Raw genomic sequence first — 9,991 nt, 5'->3', positions numbered from 1 at the left:
TAATTGCTGATTGTATCATTTGCCTTTTTTAATATGTATCATCCCTGTTCCCATCACTTAAGTCTAGGCATTCAGTGAAACAATAAACCTAGCCCTGCTTTGTAGCTTTTGCCAATTTTAAAAATTCTTAGGTTGTGAAAGTGGGATGTACTCAGGGAAGCAGCTGATAAATTCTGCTTGGGTCCTCTGGGTGTTCGGTGGAAAACTAAACTTAGCATCCAGTTTCTTATGTTGTTCAGTCACTCAGTCGTGTCCAACTCCGAAACCCCATGAAGTGCAGGACACTAGGCTTCCCTGTCTCACCATCTCCTGATATGGGCTTCTTACACTCTAAATGCTCTCTTCAAGGTTCTTGTCATCTTTCTCTGTAATTAATAACTCATGGCATCAGGTATTTTCCCTACGTGAAGTTCACCAACACTTGGGATGTTTTTCAAAGGCTCCAGTTGGTTGATTGGGCTACTGTGGGTCTCTCCATCCCTGGTGAGACTTCTCAGGAAATCTAGAGCATAGGAAGTTCCCCAACAGAACCTGGTGTGGCCTTTTTGTCCAAGGCCCACATTCTCCAAACCACTGGCCATGTTTGATTGGAGGTGGCATCTCAGGAGAGGGAAAGGGGTGAGCCAGGTATGGTGCAGAGCAGGAGGTGGCAGGAAGGTAGTGGTGGTAATGGGGACCCAGGAGAAACCTAGGTGTGTTGGCACCCACTAAGGGAATTTTGGTAGGACCATTCAGGCTGAGTAACCAATTCTCTTGGGTGAGGTTACCACGGCTTATCCCGAAGGTGATGCACGGCCCAAAGTCACAGATCCCTCTTGCCCTTGCAGGTTCCTGAGCAATGCAGGACAGTGAGGGCAGGATGCAGTCTTGTTGATCTGCTGGCAGGCCGCACCTTGTGCCCAACATGTATGGTGTAAACGCCAAAGATTTCCTCGATGAGGCAAAAAACCAAGGCTTAGCCTCTGAGGCACGAATCAAGAGTTTCAGTCTTTGGAGCAAAGTGGAGACTCAATCTTGGTATTGATTAGGTTGTCCAAGCTACATCATTAAGGAAGAAATTAATGTCAGACAAGAAAGCACAAATCAGGAACTTTAGTACTAAGCAGGATAAATGGTAAAAGACGACATGTAGCCATCAGTTCGAAACTCCAGGAAATCAAGGATTAAAGATTAAAAACTACATGTAGACATCATTTTGAAATTAAAGGAAATAAAATATTTCAGTGACTTCTTGTGGTACAGTGGTTAACAATTCACCAATTTCAGATTGGGTGAAATTGGTCTTACAATGCAGGTGGCATGGGGTGGATTCCCTGGTCCTGGAAGATCCCATATGCCACAGGGAAACTAAGCCTGTTCTCCAGAACAAGAGAAACTAATGAGCTCTCTCACCACAAATAGAGAGCAGCCCCTGCTTACTGCAACTTAGAGAAAGCACGAAGCAACAAAGACCGCCACCACAGCCACCACCTCAAAAAAAAAAAAAAAAAAGTTAAGGGGGACTTCCCTGGTTGTCCAGTGTTTGGGAATCTGCCTGTCAATGGAGGGGACATAGGTTCTATCCCTGGTCTGGGAAGATTACACATGCCAGGGGCAGGTAAGTCCACGGGCCACAACTACTGAAGCCTGAACACTTTAGAGCTTGTGCTCTGCAACACAAGAAGCCTCCATAATGAGAACGCCGCCCCACAGCAACTAGAGTAGCCCCCACTGGCTTCAACTAGAGAAAGCCTGTGTACAGTAACGAAGACCCACTGTAACCAATAATAAATAATCTTCAAAAATTGTGCAGGGAAAGCAAAGCCTTTTAAAGATAATCAGCTATACTCCAATGTAAAATAGTTTAAAAAAATAAAGAGAAATAAAAACGGAATTTTTTTTCCCAGTAAGACTACCATCTTGGTTCATTTGGGGTGTTATAACAAAATACCACAACCTTGTTAGTTGTTTTTGTTTGTTTGTTTTTTGTTTTTAATGAATATTTCTTATTAAGTTGGAGGCTGTGGAGTACCAGATCAAGATACCAGAATGGATGAGTTTTCTGATGGCACCCCACTTCCTGGATCTTAGTTGGTGCTTTCTTGCTGTGTCCACATGTGATAGAGTTAGGGGTCTCTCTGGAGCTTCTTATAAAGGCATTAATACCACTTCCGAGGACTCCATCACCCTATAACGGAAACATCTCTTAAGACCCCACTCCTAATCTCTTAAAGACCCCACTAGCACCTTTGGGACTGTTCTTTCAACACACAACTTTTGGAGGACTAACTCAAACATTCAGACCATAGCTTCTGCCTTGTAAGAAATGTGTAAATTTCATTAGAGATGAGCAAAATTGTATAGGTCAAAAAGTCCAGTTAAAGAAGAGCACTGAAGAAGGAATAAAGGTAAAGTTATTTTTCTCATTCTTAATTGATCTGATAACAATTTGTTTGAAATACTAATACCAACACATTCTATTATGTATGCTTATGTGTATGCATATCCTGTATATGTATGCTTCTATGTAAGTACAATTGTTTAGTCGCTCAGTGTGTCCAACTCACTGGTCGGATTGCAATATGCCAAGCTTCCCTGTCCTTTACCATCTTCACCAGAGCTTGCTCAAACTCGTCCATTGAGTTGGTGATGCTATCCAATCATCTCATCCTCTGTCGTCCCCTTCTCCTCCTGCTATCAATCTTTTCTAGCATCAGGGTCTTTTCTAATGAGTCAGCTTTTTGTATCAGGTGGCCTAAATATTGGAGTTTCAGCTTCAGCACCAGTTCTTCCAGTGAATATTCAGGACTGATTTCCTTTCAGGTGGACTGGTTGGATCTCTTTGCCATCCAAGGGACTCTCAAGAGTCTTCTCCAACACCATAGTTCAAAAGCATCAATTCTTTGTCACTCAGCTTTCTTTATATTCCAACTCTTACATCTATACATGACTACTGGAAAAACCATTGCTTTGACTAGATGGACCTTTGTTGGCAAAGTAATGTCTCTGCTTTTTAATATGCTGTCTAAGTTTGTCATAGCTTTTCTTCTAAGGAGTAAGCATCATTTAATTTCACAGCTGCAGTCACCATCTGTAGTGATTTTGTGGAGTCCAAGAAAATAAAATCTGTCAATATTTCCATTGTTTCCCCATCTATTTGCCATGAAGTGATGGGACCTGATGCCATGATCTTTGCTTTTTGAATGTTGAGTTTTAAGCCAGCTTTTTCACTCTCCTCTTTCACCTATGTTAAAAAGCTCTTTAGTTCCTCTTTGCTTTCTGCCATAAGGGTGGTGTCATCTGCATAGCTGAGGTTATTGATATTTCTCCTTGCAATCTTGACTCCAGCTTGTGCTTCAATCCAGCCCAGCATTTTCCATGATGTACTCTGCATGGAAATTAAATAAGCCAGGTGACAATATTCAGCCTTGATGTGCTCCTTTCCCAATTTTGAACCAGTCTGTTCCATGTCTGGTTCTAACTGTTGCTTCTTGACCTGCATACAGATTTCTCAGGAGGCAGGTAAGGTGGTCTAGTGTTCCCATCTCTTTAAGAATTTCCCACAATTTGTTGTGATCCATACTGCCAAAGGCTTTAGTGTAGTCAATGAAGCAGAAGTAGATGTTTTTCTGGAATTCTCTTGCCTTTTCTATGATCCAACTAGATGTTGGCAATTTGATCTCTGGTTCCTCTGTCTCTTCTAAATCCAGCTTGAGCATCTGGAAGTTCTTGGTTCACACAGTGTTGAAGCCCAGCTTGGAGAATTTTGATCATTATTTTGCTAGCATGAGAAATGAATACAATTGTTCAGTAGCTGAACATTCTTTGGCACTGTCTTTCTTTGGGGTGGGGATGAAAACTGACCTTTTCCAGCCCTGTGGCCACTGGTGAGTTTTCCATATTTATTGGCATATTGAGTGTAGCACTTTCAAAGCATTGTGTTTAAGGACTTGAAATAGCTCAGCTGGAATTCCTTCATCTCCATTAGCTTTGTTCATAGTGATTCTTGCTAAGGCCCCCTTGACTTCACATTCCAAGATGTCTGGCTCTAGGTTAGTGATCACACCATCATGGTTATCTGGGTCATTAAGATCTTTTTTGTATGGTTTTTCTCTGTATTCTTGCTACCTCTTCTTAATACCTTCTTCTGTTAGGTCCTTACTGTTTCTGTCCATTATTGTGCCCATCTTTGCATGAAAATTTCCCCTGGTATCTCTAATTTTCTTGAAGAGTTCTCTATTCTTTCCCATTCTGTTGTTTTTCTCTATTTCTTTGTATTGTTCACTTAAGGTTTTCTTATCTCTCCTTGTTATTCTTTGGAACTCTGCATTCAGATGGGTATATCTTTCCTTTACTCCTTTGCCTTTCACATCTCTTCTTTTCTCAGCTATTTTTAAGGCCTCCTCAGACAACTATTTTGCCTTTTTGCATTTCTTTTTCTTGGGTATGGTTTTGATCACTGCCTCCTATACAGTGTTATAAACCTCCGTTCATAGTTCTTCAGGCACTCTATCAGATCTAATCCCTTCAATCTATCTGTCACTTCCACTGTATAATCGTAAAGGATTTGATTATAAGTAGAATGAATGACCTTAATTCAAGGGACTAGAGGGAAGAGCTGGGATTGTTGTATTATGAGGTACACTATCTGTGAAATGGAGAATATTATTTGAAAGTGGACTTGGTTTAGTTGTCAATGTTTACTTCAAACTCTATTGTCCATGTGCTAAGATGCTTCAGTCGTGTCTGACTTTGCAACTCTGGACTGTAGCCCACCAGGCTCCTCTGTCCATGGGATTCCTCAGGCAAGAAGAATGGAATGTATTGCCATGCCCTCCTCCAGGGGATCTTCCTGATCCAGGGGTCAAGCCCATGTCTCTTGTATCTCCTGAATTGGCAGGCAGGTTCTTTATCAGTGCAAAGAAGTATAACCTGATATGCTAACAAGATAGAATGGAATCATAAAATAATGAAAGCCACAAAAGCAGGAAAAGAGTAGAAAACAAAAATTGGAATAAAGGGACTTCCCTGGTAGCTCAGTGGTAAAGAATCTGCCTGCCAATGCAGGAGATCACTGGTCCAGGAGGATCCCTCATGCCACAGAGCAACTAAGCCCGTGTGCCACAACTATGGAGCCTGTGCTGTACAGCCCGGGAACAACAACTACTGAACCTATGCACTTCAACTACTTAAGCCTGTGCAACCTAGAGCCTGTGCTCCACAACAAGAGAAGCCAGTGCAATGAGAAGCCCACACACTGCAACCAGAAAGTAGCCTCTGCTTGCCATTACTAGAGAAAAAGGTCATGCAGCAACAAAGACCCAGCACACCAAACATAAATTTTAAAAAAAGAAAGAATTTACTTTAAACAAAGGAAAAGGGCAATGAATACAAATTAGTAACAAATATGCTACAGTCCATGGGGTGGCAAAGAATTAGATGTGACTGAGTGAGCACAACACAGCATGGTAGATATTAATCCAACAATCCAACTATCTCATAGTCACTTTGAACAGCAAAAGACTAAACACAAGAGATTTCCAGGGTAGGTAGAAAACCAAGATCCTAAGTATTATCTACAGAAACGGTCTTAATCTTCTAAATTTGTAACAATTTGCCACAGGGGCAATAGAATATGAATCATGGAATTCCCTGGCAATCCAGGAGTTAGGACTCCACCTTTCCACTTCTGGGGCCCCGGGTTCAGTCTTTGGTGGGAGAACTAAAATCCTGCATGCCCATGGCTTGGCCAAAAAAAAAAAAAAAAAAAGAAAGAAAGAAAAAATGCATACTGGGATAGAAGTGAAAGAAATGAAATAATTGGAAAAGACAAATTAGCAAACCAAGACAGGACTTATTTCTGATTTTGTGACATTGGTGTGGTCATGTCACATGGTAAATATGTAGTAAATAAACCTCTTTATTTACTATGGATTCATTGCTTAACAGTGTCCCTTAGTTATCTGTCATCAGACAAAATAATAATGTTATATTAATATTTCATTATACATTAACATTAATAATGTTATATTAATGCTTCCCAGGTGGCATTAGTGGTAAAGAACCCACCCGCCAATGCAGGAGACATAGGAGATGCGGGTTCAATCCCTAGGTCAGGAAGATCCCCTGACCTAGGGGATCTTAAGTATGACATGACAACCTACTCCAGTATTCTTGCCTGGAGACTCCCATCGACAGAGAAGCCTGGCAGGCTAAAGTCCACAGTGTCACAAAGAGTTGGACACTAGTGAAGTGGCTTAGGAGAATGTTTCATCATAAATTTATTCAGTTATGACTGGGTTAGAAATGACTTTATGACTAGTGGGAGCAAAAGTTAGTTGGTGAACTACTTCGCTAGTTGGAAATCATTCAAGTCTTTGTGCTTTACTGAAATATACCCTTGACTCTATTGTAAAGATTCTGTAAATGGAGGAATAGGAAGGACACAGCCTCATTACAGCTTATTGTGAAGTGCCTGTTTGCTTAGTCAGGTCCAACTCTTTGGGGCCTCATGGACTGTAACCCACCAGGCTCCTCTGCCCATGGAATTTTTCAGGCAAGAATACTAGAGTGCGGTGCCATTTCCTTCTCCAGGGTGTCTTCCCTACCTAAGGATCCAACCCGAACCTCTTGTATTTCCTGCCTTGACAGGCGGATTCTTTACCACCTGGAATTTAACCCCAATAAATGTTTACAAAGTGTATAGAAATTTAGAAACACACAGTTATACTCCCAGTATAGTATGTGGGTTTACAATTAAGCTTTTAAATCCATCATTGGAATAGAGGTAGGTATGTAGGCCAATGGAACAGAGTATATAGCCCAGAAATGAACAGGTCCACATACGGTGAATCTGCTTACATCAAAGCCATCAAGAACAGACAATGAGGAAAGGATTGTCTTTTCTAAAAATGGTTTTGGGGAAAACTGGAGAGACACATACAAAAGAGTGAACTGGATCCCTATCCTTACACCACACACAAAAATCAACTCAGAATGGATGTAAAATTTGAACACATAACCTGGAATTATAAAGCTTCTAGAAGAAAACATAGAGTGAAAGCTCCTTGTTATTTGCCTTGGCATTGATTTTTTGGGGGATTAACACCAAAAGCAACTAATAAAAGAAAAATATTAATAAACAAGTGGGACTACATCAATCTAAAAAAGCATCTGCACAGCACAGGAAACCAAAACTATCAACAAAATGAAAAGGGAATGTACAGAATAGCAGGAAATATTTGCAAATCATACATCTGATAAGTGGTTAATAAGTAAAATATAAGAAGAACTCATACAACTTAATAGCAAAGTAAATAAATAATCCAATTAAAATATGAACAGTGGAACTATATAAACATGTTTTCCAATGAGAGCGTACAAATGGGCAACAAGTACATGGAAATGTGTTCAGTATTACTAAATACACAAAGAAAATTGTAATGAGATATCATCACACACATTAGAAAGGCTATCATGAAACAAAGGATAATAAGTTTTAGAGAGGATGTTGAGAAATGTGAAATTTTTGTGCATCAATTCTGGGAATGTAAATTAGTGCAGCCACTATGGTAAAGAGTTGAGTTTTCACACACACACACACACACACACACAAAATAGAACTAACCTAGTATCCAACAATTCCAGATACAGAGCTAGAGAAGACTCTTCAGAGTTCCTTGGACTGCAAGGAGATCAAACCAGTCAACCCTAAAGGAAATCAACCCTCAATATTATTGGATGGACTGATGTTAAGCCTGAAGTTCGAATACTTTGGCCACCTGATGTGAAGAGCAGACTCATTGAGAAAGATCCTGATGCTGGGAAGGATTAAGAGCAGGAGGAGAAGGGGGTGACAGAGGATGGGATGGTTGGATAGCATCACCAACTCAATGGAGATGAGTTTGAGCAAACTCTGGGAGATAGTGGAAGACTGGGAAGCCTGCAGTCCATGGGTTTGCAAAGAGTTGAACATGACAGTGACTGAACAACAACCTAGCCATGAGAATGAAGGAACTCTTGCTATTTCTGACAACACCAACGGACCTTCAATGCATTGTGTTAAGTAAAAGAAGTGGAACAGAAAGACGAATACTCTGTGGTATCACTTTTATACAAAATCTTAAGAAGTCAAACTCATAGAAATAAAGAGTATAAGTGTTGTTACTGGTGTGAGGCGGGGTGGAAGAAATAGGGAGAGGTTGGTGAAAGGGAGCAAACTTCCAGGTATAAAATGACTAAGGTCTGAGGATCTAATGTAAAACACCATGAATAATGTTGATAAAACCATACTTTATAATTGATATATGCAAAGAGAGTGTAACATAAATGTTCTCTCTCTCATACACACGATGACTATATGAGGTGATGATGTGTTAATTAACTAGATGAAGGAATGGTTTCACATGGTGTACATATGTCAGATCAGCAAGATGTACACATTGATACATTACAGTTTTATATTATAACTCAATAAATCTTATTAGGAGAAGGCAATGGCAACCCACTCCAGTGCTCTTGCCTGAAAAATCCCATGGGTGGAGGACCCTGGTAGGCTGCAGTCCATGGGGTCGCACAGAATCAGACACGACTGAAGCGACTTAGCAATAGCAGCAGCAAATCTTATTAAAAAATAAATAACAAAATAAAACAATAAGTCAACCTCCTAGACATGTCTTTCTTTATTTAAGGTTTATTTTTAATTGAAGGATAATTGCTTTACAATATTGTGTTGGTTTCTGCCATACATCAACATGAATCAGCCATATACATATGCCTGATAGTTATACATATGTCATCTCCCTTTTGAACCTCCCTAAAACGCATGTCTTTCTTGATCAAACTAACAAATACCAAATCTCTTTGATACTTGCTGATACTTGATATCTGACAGATTTGTAGAAAGACCCTGATTCATAGGAAGGGAGTCACATGAATCATTCACTGAAACGAGGAATCTAAGCTTATTCTAAATCTTGCAGAGATTCATGTTCTTCAACTAATTTTATGGTGCTAGAATAACAGTCTCATAAAACTTATTAAATTCAGCTGTGTTTCCAGAATGTAATACAAGTTGAAAGCATCTCAGTAACTTAAGAATGGTTTAGTATTAGAAATACATTAACAGATTCGACATAATACTAATGAATTATAAAACATGTTTATATTAATAGGTACAGAAAAATAAATCTGTTGCAGGAAGGGGGACCCTTTCCAGGGCCCGAAACTGGGCTCTTGTCTAACACTCGGAAATGAATTGTCCGAGGAGACACATGTGCTGACAAAGCAAGAGATTTTATTGGGAAAGGGCACCTGGGTGGAGAGCAGTAGGGTAAGGGAACCCAGGAGAACTGCTCTGCTGCGTGACTCGCAGTCTCCGGTTTTATGGAGATGGGATTAGCTTCTGGGTTGTCCTTAGCTGGTCATTCTGACTCAGAGTCCTTCCTGGTGGCGCATGCCTTGTTCAGCCAAGATGGATGCCAGAGAGAAGGATTCTGGGAGGTGGTCGGACCTGTGGTGTCTCCTTTTGACCTTTCCCGAACTCTTCTGGTTGGTGGAGGCTTATTTATTTAGTTCTGTGTTCCTTACCAGGACCTCCTGTCAATACAACTCATGCAAATGGCTCCTGTGGTGCCTGGCCAGGGTGGGCGGTTTCAATCAGTGTGCTTCCCCTAACAGATCCATTCATGTTAGAAAACAACACAACTATACAGAGAAATATATATATAATTAGTCAAAATGTACCAAAGAAAACACTACAGTAAATTAGCATTCTAGTAATAAAAGCACTTTGTTTAAAATTAGCAAGCAAACAAGACTCTCACTATTGGTGCTAGATCAAATATACTATACATTCTAACTGGTACCTTAACACAGACATTAAAGAATTTAAATAATTGAAAACCCACTTGGGCTTCCCTGGTGGCTCAGCTGGTGAATCAAAGAATCCGCTTGCAATGCGGGAGACCTGGTCTCAATCCCTGGGTTGGGAAGATTCCCTAGAGAAGGGAAA

Source organism: Bos indicus x Bos taurus, chromosome 18, assembly GCF_003369695.1.
Source record: "Bos indicus x Bos taurus breed Angus x Brahman F1 hybrid chromosome 18, Bos_hybrid_MaternalHap_v2.0, whole genome shotgun sequence".
Classification (NCBI taxonomy): Eukaryota; Metazoa; Chordata; class Mammalia; order Artiodactyla; family Bovidae; genus Bos; species Bos indicus x Bos taurus.
The sequence above is the reverse complement of the archived record's forward strand: the minus strand, read 5'-3'. Positions refer to the sequence as shown.